A 17,157-nucleotide genomic window follows, 5' to 3' on the forward strand; every position below is an offset into this window, starting at 1 on the left:
TGAACCCAGGAGGCGGAGCTTGCAGTGAGCTGAGATCGCGCCCCTGCACTCCAGCCTGGGCAACAGAGCAAGACTCCGTCACAAAAAAAAAAAAAAAAAAAAAGAATCCTTAACAATAACGAAACTATCTAATCTGGTAAGAGGCAGAAAGTCATTTTTTAGGAGATTACTAGCTTTAGTCAAACAAAATCCACTGTACATCAATAAATTATGATTTATTATCAATGATTTATTATTCTCAATGATTATGACCACCTGTAATGCAGTAAAATCAGATTCAGTGGCAGAGAGATATATTATTTCCTGTATTGTATATTTTCTATACCTGGATAAAAAGCTTTCATATTTTGAGAGGAAGGTTTATTTTTCTCCTATTGAAGTACATGATCAAGGGCCGTTCATTAGGCAAGGAACTAGGATGACGTTATTGATAGATTGTCATACCGCAAAGACATAGAAGTTCTTCCTGTTACTTAAAGCCCCACGCATGCTACCCTTCATATCACAGCTACATACAAAATGTTGTGCCTCCATTATTATTGTCAGTGGGTGCTGGAAATTCATCTGCCAATTTTCATAGCTTGTGTTTGAAAGAGCACTCCAGGCAGATTTAAGACACTTCTTTGATTATCCAGTTGGCTGATGGCAAGCAACCTGTGTATTTACCGTGAGCCCCAGTTTTCTCATCGATAAAGTGGGAAGAAGAAATGAACCAGAGGAACAGCAGAATCTTGAAGATACTTTCCAAGGTAACTTCTAAAAAGAAAATTTATGTTTTTTGAATTTCTTCTAGCAGCATACATCGTATAGTAGATCACATGCTACCTTCTTAGGAACTGTTCAAGTTTTAAAGAGAATGGATTATGCACCTTAATTTTAGATAGTACTACAGGGAATCATTAAGTGCACCTTTTAAAAGTTAGGAAATCAATGAAAATAAATAATCAATATAAACTCCTTGAAAACAAAGACACAAATTTATACACATTTGTATATCTCAGTGCTTAGCAATGTCCTATACATACTAGATAGGCAGTCAATATTCACAATTTCCATTAAGGCAGGTTATTATTCTTCTGATCTCTTAAGGATTCCACAATTTTTACATTGCATTACACTTATATTTTATTTATCATAATTATATTTTATAAGACATTAAGAAGACAACATTAAGATGATAATGATAATACTAGTATCTACGTTTTTAGTTAAGAGGCTTGTGTTAATCTTGAAGGGTGTTGTTTAGTATAAATAACCTCTCAAGGTACTGCAAATAAAGGAACAAGGTCCGTTTTATGAGGATATGTGGATTTGTAAGGGATGATGAGACCTAAATGGAATAAACAAAGTTGTAGCCCCCAAACTCCATTTTCTATCATTTGGAATACAGAGAGAAAATACTGATACCTAAGAAGAACAGACAATGACAATCCAATGAAACTAGAGATTAACAGAAAAGAGAATAAATGAAAAAAAGTCAGGCATAATTGGCAAAAGAGAAAATGGATTAGACAGAAGGAAAAATAAACAAACGAAAATATAGGATAAAAAACATTCTTTCAACAATATCGTCACCTCTAAGAATATTACCTTTGAAGTTCAATATGTGGTAGGTCAAAGAGATTATGTACTCTTACTTGAAATAAGGGTAGAGGTATCATGTATAGTAGTTTAAGGGTTTGACATTGAAATGACATAGGTTTACTCTAAATGCCATTGTAATAATTTCTTATTCAGGAACAGTGACCTTACCTCACTCTAACTTGCATCTCTTTCTCCTTAGGTTTCTTTCCTTCAGCAGTTAATGAGTAGTTTGGCAATACAAAAATAGACAAAGGAAACAGAAAACAGCATTAGTCCAAGTTGACTGGATCATCTACTTTGCCTATAACTGTTACCACTGAATGAGCAGGGCCCACAGCCGCTACCAGTGCTTCCAAGAGATTTGGAGCCTCCGTTAATGGACTCCCAGTGCACCAGGAATGATTACCTTACACGCTGATGCAGAGAGTAGCAATTCTAGGTAAACCGGCAAAAAGTGAACAGAAATCCTAACAAATTATACATGCCAACCTATTGTTTCCTTTAGAACACAAATCTACAGTTATTAAGCAATATTTTAATTTTTAGATTTCAAATAAAATATGTAAAGAAAGTCAACTTTTTCAGAAATTCCATGATCTTTAGGTAAAAAATCTAAGTACTATAATAAAAGAACTGTAAAGTGAAGGAGACAAATAGGTGCTAATTTATAAGTGAAGTTCTTTGAGGGATTTCCATGTTTGAGGTTTCTATTTTTTAGGAGTTTTCAAATTAGAGGAAGGGCAGAGAAGTAAGCATGCATGCATGATGTGCAGGATATGACAGTATAAATACCACAATAGAAGGATCCACAAGATAACACGGGCACCGAAGAAGATAAATTTAATCCAGAGGGACATTGTCTAGGGACATGGTCAAGGGAAGGCTTAACAGAACGGCTGGTTCCTCTTCTGGGTTTAGAAAAGGAAGAGGAGCTTAATAGTCCAAACAATAGCACCAAGGTTAGCTCAGGGAGAGCAAACTACTTGAGCAAAGAACAGAGATGTGAGCAAACTGAGTGATTCAGAAAATTGCAATCAATTCAATAAAACTCCAGTGTAACACCGGGTGCGTTGGCTTACTCCTGTAATCCCAGCACTTTAGGAGGCTGAGGCAGGCGGATCACATGAGGTCAGGAGTTCCAGATCAGCCTGGTCAACATGGTGAAATCCTGTCTCTACTAAAAATACAAAAATTAGCTGGGCGTGGTGGCACAGACCTGTAATCCCAGCTACTTGAGAGGCTGAGGTGGGAGAATCACTTGAACCTGGGAGGCGGACCAGTGAGCCAAGATCGTGCCACTGCACTCCAGCCTGGGCCACAGAGTGAGACTCCGTCTTAAAAACAAACAAAAACAAACAAACAAACAAAAACTCAAGTGTAATTTGTGAAGGGGCACAATGACCAGTGAGATTTAGGACTTAATAAGTGCACATGTCAGGCCAACTTAAAGCTTCAAATGGGAAATCAGAAGAATTTTATAGAGGGAAGCCAGCTAAGGCAGTCGAGGTTGAGGAATTATATTTATTTATTCAAAGAAGATTTCCTTAGAACAAGAGTCAAAAATGAATGTCATCCTTGAATTTATGCTCTAGTGTATTCTCACATATATTATACTGGGATTTTTTTTTTTTTTTGATATGTGAGTTAGCCTTGAGGATCCATCTGAAACTTAACTGGAAATTATAACTGAACGGGGCTATAATTGAATCTCAACTGCCTGAATTTTGGAGTTAGGTAGCTGGATAGTTAGGCTAAATTAGGATTTATTTAGAGGTTGAGGTAATTCGTTTTACAGAAATGGGAAAGAAAATAGAAAAACGCTGTGAAATTGGAATGCAACGGCTAAATCAAAGAGCCATAAATTAGATGATGATGATGGACGAGCTGGCCTGAGAATAAGAAAATGAGCCGAACATGGCAGCTAAAATGAACACATTAAAGCCTAAGATTTAAGAAATTGGCCTTTCAAACTGTAATGGGATCATCCCTGTCCTATGTATTGGGACACTTTAAAAAATTCACAATTCATATTAAAAATATAAAAAGGATACCAAAGCCAAACCAAAAATATGTACACGTGTATCTCATTTGATTGTACATGATTTTACTGCTCTTTGCAGATATTGTGCTTTTCACAAATTGAAGGTTGTGGCAACTTTGTGTCCAACAAGTCTATTGGCCCTATCTTTTTTTCAATAATACGTGCTTATTTTGTGTCTCGGTGCCACATTTTGGTAATTCTTACAGTACCTCAAATATGTTTATTATTATTGTATCTGTTGTGGTGATCTGCAATCAGTGATCACTGATGTTACTGTTGTAATGGTTTGGGAATGCCCCAAACCACTCCTTATAAGACAGCAAACTTGATGAATGAATTGTGTTCTAACTATTCCACTGAATACTTGCTGCTTCACCTTGCATTTTTATGTTACGGAGATGGCTTCTTTCCTTCAACTGCATGAGCTAATTTCTGCTAGCTTCTGGCTGTTTCCCACTCTTTCTCCTCCTCCAGCCTCCCTATTCTCTGAGATACAACAATATTGAAATTTGGCCCATTAATAACCCTATAATGGTCTCTACGTGTTCAAGGGAAAGGAAGAGATGCATGTCTCCTGCTTTAAATCAAAAGCTAAAAATGATTAAGCTCAGTAAGGAAGGCGTATCAACAGCCACGGGAGGCTAAAAGCTAGGCTACTTGCACCAAACAGCTATTCGAGTTGTGAATACAAAGGAAAAGTTCTCGAATAAAATTTAAAGTCCAGTGAACAAATGAATGTTAAGAAAGATAAACAGTCTCATTGCTAATATGGAGAAAGTTTTATTGGTCTGGATAGAAAATCAAACAAGCCACAACATTTCCTTAAGCCGAAGCCTAATCCAGAGCAAGGCCCTCTCTTCAATTCTATAAAAGCTGAAAGAGATGAGGAAGCTGCAGAAAAAAAAAAAAGAAGGGAAGCTAGCAGAAATTAGCTCATGAGGTTGAAGGAAAGAAGCCGTCTCCATAACATAGATATGCAAGGTGAAGCAGCAAGTGCGGATGTAGAAGCTGCCGTAAGTTATCTAGCAACTCTAGCTAAGAAAATGAAGATGTTTACACCAAACAACAGATTTTCAATGGAGACAAAACAGCCTTATAGTGGAAGAAGGTTCCATCTAGTACTTTCATAGATAGAGAAATTTCAGTCAATGTCTGGCTTCAAAGCTTCAGCTTTATTTTTTTCCCTTGGTAAAAAAAAAATATGAAACTGTATGTTGTCAGATATAGTTTATACATTTCTTTTTTTGGCAAAGCTTTGACTATTTCTAAGGAGACTACGCAGCTCCGTGAGTACATGGCACGGGGGGCTGGGTCCATGGCCAGTCCTAGCTTGGCTTTGGATTGGTTTTGTCCACGGTCCCCTCTGTGGCATGGTTCCAGCATCCCGCAGGGGCAGCCCCAGCCAGGCCCCAGGCATTTCTTGGTAGGGGCTAAAGCAGCTGGTGACTTTCAGTTGAATTCAGTGCTCATTGACCATTTCAAAGACCCCAGGGACTTAAAAATTATGCAAATATTCTCTGCCCGTGCCCTGTAAATGGATCAACAGAGCCTGGATGATGGTATATCTGTTTACCGCGTAATTTACTGAATATTTGAACCCCACTCTTGAGACATTCTGCTCAGCAAAAAAGATCTTCAATATGACTGCTTGATAATGCCCTTGGTCATCCAAGAACTCTAACAAAGATGTACAAGGACATTAATGCTGTTTTCACACCTGCTAACACAACGTCCATTCTGCAGCCATAGGTCAAGGAATGATTTTACTTTCAAGCCTTATTATTTAATAATATGTTTCATAAGGCTATAGTTGCCATAAATAATGAGTCCTTTAATGGATCTGGGCAAAGTAAACTGAAACCCTCCTGAAAAGAATTCACCATTCTAGATGTCATCAAGCACATTTGTGATTCATGGGAGGAGGTAAAAATATCAACATTGACAGGAGTTTGGAAGAAGTTGATTTCAAGACCGCAGTGGAGGAAATAACTGCAGATGCGGCAGAAATACCAAGAAAACTAGAGTTAGAAGTGAAGCCTGAAGATGTGACTGAATTGCTGCAACCTCATGATACACGTTTAATGCATGAGAAGTTGTCTCTTATGGATGAGCAAAGAGAGTGGTCTATTCATGGTGAAAATGCTGTGCACATTGTTGAAATGGCAACAGAGAGTTTAGAATATTATGTAAACTTAGTTGACAAAGCAGAGGCAGGTTTGAGGGGATTGACTCCACTTTTAAAAAAAATTCTGCTGTGGGGAAAATGTTATCAAACAGCATTGCATGAGACAGAGAAACCTTTTGTGAAAGAAGGAGTCGATTAATGTGGTAAATGCCATTGTTATCCTATTTTAAGAAATTGCCACGGCCACCCCAGCCTTCAGCAACTACTACCCTGACCAGTCAGCTGACATCAACATCAAGGTATGCTCCTCCACCATGAAAAGATCACAACCCACTGACGGCTCAGATAATCATTAACACTTTTTTCAAAAAAAAATTTTTAATTATGGTATGTGCACTTTTACACATAATGCTATTGCACACTTAGTAGGCTGTAGTATATTGTAAACATTGTTTTGATATGCATTAAAAAAACAATAATTTCTTGTGACTCGCTTTATTGCAATATTCACTTTATTATAGTCATCTGAAACCAAACCTGCAATATTTCTGATGTATGCTTATATATGTATGTATATACATATAATACAAATATATTCATACACAATATAACATTATATAAATATAATATATAATACTTAGTTATATATTGTATATACAATATATAATATAGGTCAATTGCACATACAAATATCCGTATAAAATACTACCATATTAATTTCAATACCACGTTATAATAACATTTTGTCACTGTTAAGTAGGCTTACAATAAGAATTAAGGTATTCTCAGTATTAGAAAATCTCCATTATATAAATAAGTTAAAATTCTCTAACCTAACAAATATAATCTTTTGGAACAAGTAGCTAATATTATATTGATTGATGAAAAACTAGAGGATTCATCATAAAATTTGAAGGTAGAATATGGTGGGCCCTGTTCACCATATTCTTTAATAGTTTGAATATTAGATTTCCTGGGCAAAGTTATCAGATGCAAAGAACAATGATAAATATGATAAAACAATTATTATTTTCACTTGTTATGATCCTTCATGAAGAAAGACTGAAAATGTTTTACGCTAATGGGAGATTTCAGTAACCCTGATAGATTCTTTTTCTCTTATGTTCAAGTCCTGTGGCAAAAGTTTGTCACCCAGTAATCCATTCTAAATAATTAATCGCAAGTGTGGCAAGGTAAAAATAGGCAAGCATGTTTTTTATAGCACTATAAAAACAAAAAACTAAAATAATCTGGACATCCAGTGATAAGAAAAAGAGATAACTATCAAAATATTTTGTCCATATAATAATATGAAGGAGTAGTATAGGGATGTCTAATAAGAAAAATATCAATATACAAAAGTGTACACATGGCCGGGCGCGGTGGCTCACGCTTGTAATCCCAGCACTTTGGGAGGCCAAGGCGGGCGGATCACGAGGTCAGGAGATCCAGACCACGGTGAAACCCCGTCTCTACTAAAAATACAAAAAAATTAGCCGGGCGTGGTGGCGGGCGCCTGTAGTCCCAGCTACTCGGAGAGGCTGAGGCAGGAGAATGGCGTGAACCCAGGAGGCGGAGCTTGCAGTGAGCCGAGATCGTGCCACTGCACTCCAGCCTGGGCGACAGAGCGAGACTCCGTCTCAAAAAAAAAAAAAAAAAAAAAAGTGTACACATGTCCCAATTTCGGAATCGACATGTACTTATTGTTGAAAAAAGATGGGCATACTCTAAAATATGAATAGTTACATTTTATTTGCAGTATAGACTTATAAATTATTCCTGTATTTCCCTATATCTCTACAATGAAGAAATAACATAATAAAACAAAATAGGCTGGTCCCAGGGGCTCATGCCTATAATCTCAGCACCTTGGGAGGCTGAGGCAGGAAGATTGCTCATGGCAAAGAGTTGGAGATTAACCTGGGCAACATATGGAGACTCCATCTCTACAGAAAACAAACAAACAAAAATTAGCTGGGCGTGGTAGAGTATATCCCTAGTCCCAGTGACTCAGCAGGAGACGGGAGGATCACTTGAGCCCAGGAGTCTGATGCTACAGTGGGCTATGATCATGCCACCGAACTCCAGCCTGAGTGAAGAGCAAGACCCTGTCTCCTGAAAATAAATGAAATAAAACACAACAAAGTAGTATGCTCAAGCCAAAGAGGCTAGTTAAATCAAAGCTACTTCACTTCCAAGTTCTTGCTCGTAACGGATATGCTGTATGAACAGTACGTTACTTTATGCATTGGTAGTCCCCACGTCTAGCACAATGCCTGATACCAATAAATATATTGAAGCTATCAAGGAAGAAACCAATTGTGCCAAAATCTCTCTGCATAACTTCTGTCCAAATTAGTTAAAACCCTACTTTTTTCAGTCATGACTCATGGTAGCAAGAACTCAAGGCTATCAAAACTAAAGATTGTACATAATGTTACTTAACTACACAAACTACATGGCCACATATGTTTCAATTAAACTGAGATAAAAATTCAGATGGAGACTTTTAAAAAATTTCAAAGGTCACCCTTTCATTTAACATGCTCAAATGCACATGCAGTATGACGTGACAGATTCTGTAACAGATATGGATGAGAATCATCCTCTTGTGGAATTCAGAGTTGAAGAGAAGAGACAGAGGCAGGTAAAAGACATGGTGAAATGGAATAAATTTTACAGCAGAGTAAGAACCCAGGGCATCATGGGAAACATGTGAACATAGGGAAAACTTGTATACTGCAATTTAGATAAAAGACAAAAAATGCCTAATATGCCTGAGGGACTCAGGAAAGGTTTATAAAATAGATCTCTGAGAAAAAGAAAGGGTCTGTCAGAGAGCAAGCGTGCCACAATTCTCTAATGACCCTGAGAGCACCCTCTTAGCAGGGCTCCTTCATGTGACTCACTGGTTTGGAGACATTGGTGATTTAACCTGGAATTCTCAATATTTTAGCTCGCATTCAGACACTGTACTGTCGATCTATCTCACTTTATTTTTACCAATGATGTGTTTTAGGATTTTTCTTAAATCTATATATAAATGTTCAACAATAAGCACAATAGAAAATAAAATAATTCTCTAAGACAGAAAAATAGCTCGAGAATAAACAGATTAAGAAAGTTTATAAAGAGTAGTTCTTTTTTCCTTCACAGGGTTCAAATTTGATTAGAAACTTTAATGTATTCAACTAAATTTGCTATTTGACTTTTTCACCCCCTTCTGTCATCAGAGTCACTGTATTTTTTTTTTTAAACTAAGTGGTCTTGATTAAGAATGAGGAGTAACTTTAGTAACACCCAAAAAAGGAATTGAATTCTGCTTTACAGAAAGATATAGCATCGGAGCAACTGATGTCTCTCAGAAGAAATACAAGCTTTAGTGTGCTTTCCTGTAGGTTCACAAAGTTCATTAACTGTTCTGTTGGTGTTAGTTATGAGGTAGCCTGACTGGTTCAAACTACATGAAAAAAAATCATGTAACATGTCAGAATCTTTACAAGAAAACTTTCATAATGAAATAGAAATATGAGGGGTCTTGAAAACATTCATGAAAAATTCACCCAAACTGAATTTCATGAGAAATCTGTGTGAATTTCATGGGTTTTTTGTTCCAAAATAAACTTGTGCTAACTTACTATAACATATCTGAACAGGTGTAGCTTCAGGCACTAAGGCTAAGACCTCAGTTTGAAAAAAGCCCCTATCATAGCAACATGAATTCTGCTAAAACTAAAGCAAGAACAAACATCAAATGTATGATGAGGCTTAGGTGGAAGAATAGTAAAACCACTGATCCTTTACGAAAAGTTTATGAGAACAATGCCCCGAAGAAATCAGCAGTTTACAAATGGATAATTCATTTTAAGAAGGGATGACACAGCGATGAAGACGAAGCTTGCAGCAGCAGGCCATCCACAACAATTTGTGAGGAAAAAATCATCTTGTTCCTGTCCTAATGGGGATGACCAAAAATCAAAAGCAAAAACAATTGCCAACATCACAGACATCTCAATTACTTCAGCTTACACAATTCTGACTGAAACTAATATCAAAGTTGAGCAAAGTTTCCACTCAATGGGTGCCAAAACTATTGCAACCAGATGGATCACCTGCAGATAGGAGGAGAGCTTTCAATGGATATTTTAAACAAGGGGAATCAAGTTCTGAAGCATTTCTTTGAAGAGTAACAAGAGAAGAGCAATGGCTACCGCGAGATGCAAGTGACCCAGCCAAAGTGAAGAGAACAGAGCAACAGCAAAGCCCGTACCAACGTTTTTTTGCGATGCTCAAGCCATTTTGCTTGTTGACTTTCTGCAGGGCCAGAAGATAACATTTGCTTATTATGAGAGTGTTTGAAGAAAGTTAGCCAATGCTTTACAGAAAAACACCTTGGAAAGCTTCACCAGGGAGTCTTTCTCCACCACAACGATGTTCCTGGCTCATTCCTTTCATCAAGTACAGGCAATTTTGTAAGAGTTTGGATGGAAAATTATTAGGCCTCCACCTACAGTCCTGACTCGGATCCTTCTGACATCTTTTTTGTTTCTTAATCTTTAAAGGGCACCATTTTTCTTTAGTTAACAATCTAAAGACTGCATTCCTATTGCAAAGGCTCAATTCCCAATTCTTTAGGGATGGACTAAAGAACTAGGGTGGCTGAAAAGTGTTTTGAACTTGATAGAGCTTATGCTGAGAAATAACATTTTTACTTGCATTTTCTACAAAATTTTTGAAGTCCCCTTGTATATATAAGACAGTAGCAAAACTAGACCAAACTGTACATATGTTTGTTGTGGAATTCGCATTGGTGGCTCACACTTCTCGGAGACAGCTGTCCCCAGTTCAGTCCCATGTTTCACACAAGCCCTTTAATAAAACTCTTAATCTTCTATGTAAACTGAAGGATACTACAAGTAGCAGTCCAAAAAATATTTTAAATGTGTGGATTTTAATTCTTTATTGTTTTCTTATGCCTCAATTTTGTTCCAAAACATCTAATGAGTTAATAGGTGCAATATTATTACTAGCTTTAGAAAAAAAGAATGTTTGAAGTGACTACTGGTCCTTTGTATTGTCAAGAGAACTGTTTCTTTCTGTCCAAGGATGTGTTTCATGGGCTTGTATGAAAGGAGTTGCAGCAATTCTGCTTGGCGCCTATAAAAATACAGCACTCCCAAGTGAATAACAGTTAAACAGCATTATGACAGTTAAACGGCATTATGACTCTCTCTTTTATGAAACAGAATCCAAATTCTTTACCTTTTATTAAGTTAATTGGTTGTAAATGTTAGATAAAATGGTGACCATGCAAGCAAGGAGGGACATTTTCAAATTCACCACATATCCCACTTTCACCTTCAAAAACATGACAGTAAACTTGAGGGAGCAATGGTTTAAATACCCATAAGCACTCTGCACCTCTAATTCTTTTAATTCATTCTTTAAGTCTAATTTGGCAGTTCTCAAGTTTCACTGTGCATAAGAATTATTATACAGAATTTTACATATGAACAATCTGTAACACTATATTTTATGGTAAAGATGATAAGTAATCTGACTTTATAATAACTGTATAATAGAATGCCCCATGATAGTGTGACTCAGGAAATTAGCCTTATCAGGAAAAGAATCCCAGAGTCTGCAAACAAGGGTAGCTTGCTTGATATAAGTCTTTCTCACCAAACTGCCACCTTCCAGAAAGGAAGGGGGACAATGCAGGGCTACTTCTCTCAAGCCAGCTCAATATATGAATGCTCCCATCATCCATCTGCCAGCAAACTCTCAACCACTGCCTGCCATCTCCCTCCCCCAACCCCACCCCTATTCATTGTTTAGTGTGTATACAAAATAAATCATCCACACTTGCTCAGCAGATTGGATTATGTATCAAATAGATTCAAAGAGGACTAGCGGAGATAGTACCTGTGCAGTATTATATGAGTTTGTGAAGTTTTTTTTTAGGGGTATAGTATCACCAAATATGCGGACTTTGGTCTGTTGAAATATTCTTTACTTTAATTTGGAGACTGCTGGTCTGGAGATTGGATCATGAAAACACAAGCCTATAGTTAGAGAGAGGATTTTCCTGACTCTTAAAGCTAATGAGGGCCCAGGATAAGGCAAGAACAGAGAGAATGGAGAGAAAGAAAGTTAAGTAGGCAGGATGGACCAGTTTGGGTGGCTGGTTTGATAGATGGTAGTAGGAGCAGAGATGTAAAATAGGTGACTCCCAGCTTTCTGGCTTAGGTGACTCTGGGAATACTTCTGCTGTCCTAGATAGAGAGCATATGGCATAATGGTAGACTAAACCACTCTGAATATAAAGCAAACCTCTCACCTGTGAAGTCATTGGTTCCCAAGTTCCTGAGACCAGTAAGATATTTTGGTTGAGAGAACTTCTTAGAGAGATTACTAATATATACAAATTAAAGGCATTTTCCGATCTGGAGGAAAGAGAATGAATTTCCTATCTGATATGGTAATTTTGAGACTGCCAAGTTTCAAGGTCTAGAAGGAGAGAAGATGTGAACATTCTGGTACACAGTGAAATGCCTTTTGAGAGAATTTATAACTTAGAAATGGTAGTTAAATCTATGAGAGTGGAACAAGGCATTCTTCACCAAAACAAACAGCCAACGCTGCAAAGAAAAGAGTATTTATAAATTAGTAAGCTCAATGTCACTGCTTTTTTTTTATAACACTGTGGACTCCTGGAAATTTAGTTGTTTTTTCCACAAAAGGCAGATATCAAAATGAACCTGGGGCAGAGAATGTGCATAATCAACCCCTAAAGCATTTGCAGCCCACCCATAAATGATAATCACCACTTCTCTCACATTAGGTAGAAATCCCACAAATATTCAGAAATATATGTCTGTCTATAATTAGCACAGAGTACATGTTATTTGAAATGAGAATTGCAATCAATTCTTGATTATATACTCACAGATTACACGCATTGTGGCTTACTTGGCTACAATAAATACTTTCATTTTTTCACATTTAACTGACTTGTTGACACATAATACTCCATTTAGACTTAGTTTGCTTCCCGGCCGAAGTGACCCACAAATCTCTTAGGTGCCCCCCCCCAAAAAAGCTCTCTATAAACAAAAATACAGTATTACCTCAGAAAAGTTTGAACTGAAAAGTTAGAAGGTTCAAATAATCAGCCAAGTATTTTTTTTTTAATTATTATACTTTAGGTTTTAGGGTACATGTGCACAATGTGCAGGTTTGTTACATATGTATCCATGTGCCATGTTGATTTCCTGCACCCATTAACTCGTCATTTAGCATTAGGTATATCTCCTAATGCTGTCCCTCCCCCCTCCCCCCACAACCAAGTATTATTAACAAATTTTATTTTTAAAAGTTAGAGTGGATGCAGGACCTTACTGGTAAGCTGAGAAGACACTGAAGAAATCTTACAGAGTGGGGGGAGGTAGCTACCTAAGCCAAGAAAAATGACCATTCCTTGAACTCTGAGGATATCAGTTCTCTCTGTTCATAAATAAGAATTTTGTATATCCACACACATATCCACACACATACTGTAATTACAACTGTTTCATTTCCTTTTATTGTTATTTTTTGAGACAGAGTCTCACTCTTGTTGCCCAGGCTGGAGTGCAATGGCACCATCTCGGCTCACTGCAACCTGTGCCTCCCGGGTTCAAGCGATTCTCCTGCCTCAGCCTCCAGAGTGGCTGGGACTACAGGCACCACCACCACGCCCGGCTAATGTTTTGTATTTTTAGTAGAGATGAGGTTTTGCCATGTTGGCAGGCTGGTCTCCAACTCCTGACTTCAGGTGATCCGCCCACCTTGGCCTCCCACAGTGCTGGGATTACAGGCGGGAGCCACTGCACCCAGCAACTGTTTCTTCTAAAGTTCGTTAATTCTATAATTGTGGGGTATCATTTGTTAAGGCTGTTATTGAGCTCAAGGCCTGAGATGCCATAAGATTCTGGCATTGACAAACACAATTGTACCTTTTGCCTCCTTTCCTTACATTTAGCACAGAGAAGGTTTCAACTCATTTTTACATGCCTTGATATATATGATGACAGAAACTGATTTATATTTATAAATTCCAGTTCTGGGGTCCGATTCAGAAAGGATCTGTGTAATGAGGAGTCCATAACATATCTACAAATACACCAATTTTGTTCCAGTTTGTACTATATGGCTTCCTTTGCAGTCTGATAAATAACTTTAACGTGTAGGCTAGACAAATAACCTTTGAAATGCTTTTTTTTTTTTCTGTCACTCTAAGCACATGGAAGAAATCTTCCCCTTACTTTCTTATTACTTTGTATTTTCAGTGTATGGTTCTGTTACAAGAATACGGCTGCTTTCTTAAAAGCTCATCTCGTTCTACAATACGTAATACAGCACTTATGGTGTTCTGATTCAGAGAAAGTAATCCTGAAGGGCACTGAAACTAGTAGGGGGAAATCATAAGGTAGGCAAAAAAAATACTGTCAAAAATGATAGATTTGAAATTTAGAATCTTAGAGAAGAAGCAGGCAGCGAGTAGTAAAATCAGTATGTCTTCTGGATGAAAAAATATATATAACCAACTAGTTTCTTTGACAGGAAAAGGTAGAAAGGAAAATTGCCTACAGACAAAGGGGATGAAGAAATCACATCAAATACTTTTACAATTAAGTTTGCCTTGCAATACATTTAAGTGCCAGTAATACTATTTGCATGCATCTTTGTTAACGTTTCAGAGGATTACAGGTATTCTTTACATTGTTTATAAAATGCGCTTTAGAATCATATTATGGTAAAACAGACAAAGAAAACCACCCAAAAAATACACATGGCTTAATGAATTAGTTAAAGACTTGCAAACTTGCACCTGCAGCTCATGTCAAGAAAGAACGTTGTTACCCATCCTAGAAAACGCTTTCACAGACTAAATCTCGATCACATCTCCTCTCCCTCCAAAAGCAGCCCCTGTTGTGACTTTTTTTGTAATCCCTTCTTGTATTATTTGTTAAATAGATTTATCGGCCAGGCGCGGCGGCTCACGCTTGTAATCCCAGCACTTTGGGAGGCCGAGGCGGGCGGATCACGAGGTCAGGAGATCGAGACCACGGTGAAACCCCGTCTCTACTAAAAATACAAAAAATTAGCCGGGCATGGTGGCAGCGCCTGTAGTCCCAGCTACTCGGGAGGCTGAGGCAGGAGAATGGCGTGAACCCGGGAGGCGGAGCTTGCAGTGAGCCGAGATCACGCCACTGCACTCCAGCCTGGGCGACAGAGCAAGACTCCGTCTCAAAAAAAAAAAAAATAGATTTATCACCTAAATGTACTTGCACAAACATTATAATTTAATTTTCCCCATTGTAAACTTTGTTCTATCTTTTAGGTCTGCTTCTCTCCATTTTTTTCTTTTCCAGTAGCATTTTTGATAGTCTGTATTTTGCTGATTTGCATTCTCATGGTTCTCTGCATATCTGGCAGATTGGAGCCTGGATCCACCAACTGGATCAGATTGAGGTTCAGTCTCTTTTCTGAGAATATAGTTGGCGTTGTGTTCTTTCATCAGTAGGCACATAATGTTAAATTGTCTTTCCTTTAGTGATATCAAAGCCATCAATATTTGGGCCTATTTTTTATTAGTTCATTGGGGATTGCAAAACAGTGACATTCTAATTTTGACATTTATTTTTAATGTATTACCTGTGATATTTTTACAAAGGGACACTTCTTAGGTACTATTGGGTTAATGGTGCTGTTCATATAGAAAAACAGGACAAATATTTCCCTTTATCTGCCAGTTTTTCAGATATCTTTCATATGGCATTTTCAATCATCCAATTCAGATTTTTTATCTGTGTTCTCAATCAAGTGTGACTTTTCAAGCTGTGAATCATGACACTGAAATAACCACAATATATATTTGTTCAGAAAGTATAAATTCAACCAAAAAGTCAACAGTTGCTGAAAAGAAAATCAGTATGTTTGTGTCATTACCCTTAAAATATATATTTGTCTGCCTGGAACATATGTCTATTTGTTTTAAAATAAAGAAGATGGTTAAACATCATAATATTTCCAGAATGTTTAAAGACTAGTTGCAATTTAGTGGCGTAATTTACTTTTAGTGGTCATAGTTGCTGATTCTCTTTTTATATATAATAGAAAGCAGAGTACATTGAAAAAATGTAATCAAATATACTCAAATCTCAACTCCTCCGCTACTCCTCAATAATAATTCAATCTGGAAATGGCTCAGCTGACAAAGGAATTTCTAAATAGTTATCTTGTTATTGGCAATGAGAATCTTCTCTCGAATCTGTTTATTTTATCCACCTTTAGAGCACCTTGAAATCCTTTTGGTATTTTATTAGTCTATACTTGTGCTCTTGTGAACTTTTCTATCTAATCTTTCAAGGTAGTGTAATCATCTTAAAAATCCCTGAATTTTTCACTGACTCATCCCACAAATGCCTTCATGGCTGCACAAACATATTAGTTTTAGCCTGATGACTCAAAATAATATATTAATGAATATTAGCTTTTTTTTCAAAGATGAAGAATCTAAGCAATGAAAAAGAAGGCATGCCAAACTTGAATCACATTCCTTTTCTGAGGAAGCTGCTGCTACTTTTAAACAAGGTTACCAAAGCACGGTTCTGATCTGGAAATATCTGTTCATGTATCTCCAACTTCCCCCTTAAAGCATTTCATATTATCTCCTTTTGACTTAGCACACAATATTGGCATATGTTTTTCTGATTGCATTTATGTGTCCAGTTCACCTAGGAATGTGTATTAGGTACCTGACAAGAAGAGGAATCTGTTAAAGAACTTCTTGAAGTTCTTCTTGAAATATGTTACAGGCTCAAAGTACTATCGATATATCCATATGCTCTTGTGGAGGCACCAGCTCCCTCTGCAGTTGTGTTGGGGCTACTCAATCCGGTTCTTGATGACAAGATGTGGATAAAAGCTATGCAAATCATTTTCAGGCCTGGTGCTTACCATCATCTTGCTTAAATCCCAAGATCTCTCTGTAGGGACTTTAGAATCTTGAGTTCTAGATGACATAGCGAAAAGATGGAATTTGAATAATGTTTTGAAGAAGGACAAACTAATCCACATTGGGCTCCATGTGAGGGAAAAATAATCCCATTTTATGTTAAGCCATGAGGACTGTAAGGTTTGTCTTTTGTAGCGTGTACCTCCTCATCCCAACTAAAACAAAGAAGATATTTGAATATGTATGATTTTTATTTTAAAAAAACCATCCAGGATAAATTTTGGTTTAGGGTTCTTTTCTTGGTTATGTTTTCATAACATCTCCAAAACCAAAAGACCAAAACAAAACCACCAACACAATAACAACAACAAAAAACCTCAATGATTTTCCCTAATTAATGTTTGT

At 37.2% G+C, this 17,157-nt stretch overlaps 1 long non-coding RNA gene across 3 annotated transcripts in view; it reads left to right on the top strand.

The window, feature by feature from the left end:
* LOC129471341 (uncharacterized) overlaps positions 1-17,157 on the top strand; it is a 43,143-nt gene that overhangs the window by 12,038 nt on the left and 13,948 nt on the right. Inside the window, exons 3-4 of one of the 3 annotated variants that reach the window (XR_010118600.1) lie at positions 581-749; positions 1,391-2,023. This is a non-coding gene — a long non-coding RNA (uncharacterized lncRNA). Of the gene's footprint in view, positions 1-580; positions 750-1,390; positions 2,131-17,157 lie in introns of those variants that run through there. The other 2 variants (XR_010118598.1, XR_010118599.1) reach the window with 2 other exon arrangements.

Source organism: Symphalangus syndactylus, chromosome 21, assembly GCF_028878055.3.
Source record: "Symphalangus syndactylus isolate Jambi chromosome 21, NHGRI_mSymSyn1-v2.1_pri, whole genome shotgun sequence".
NCBI classification, from domain to species: Eukaryota; Metazoa; Chordata; class Mammalia; order Primates; family Hylobatidae; genus Symphalangus; species Symphalangus syndactylus.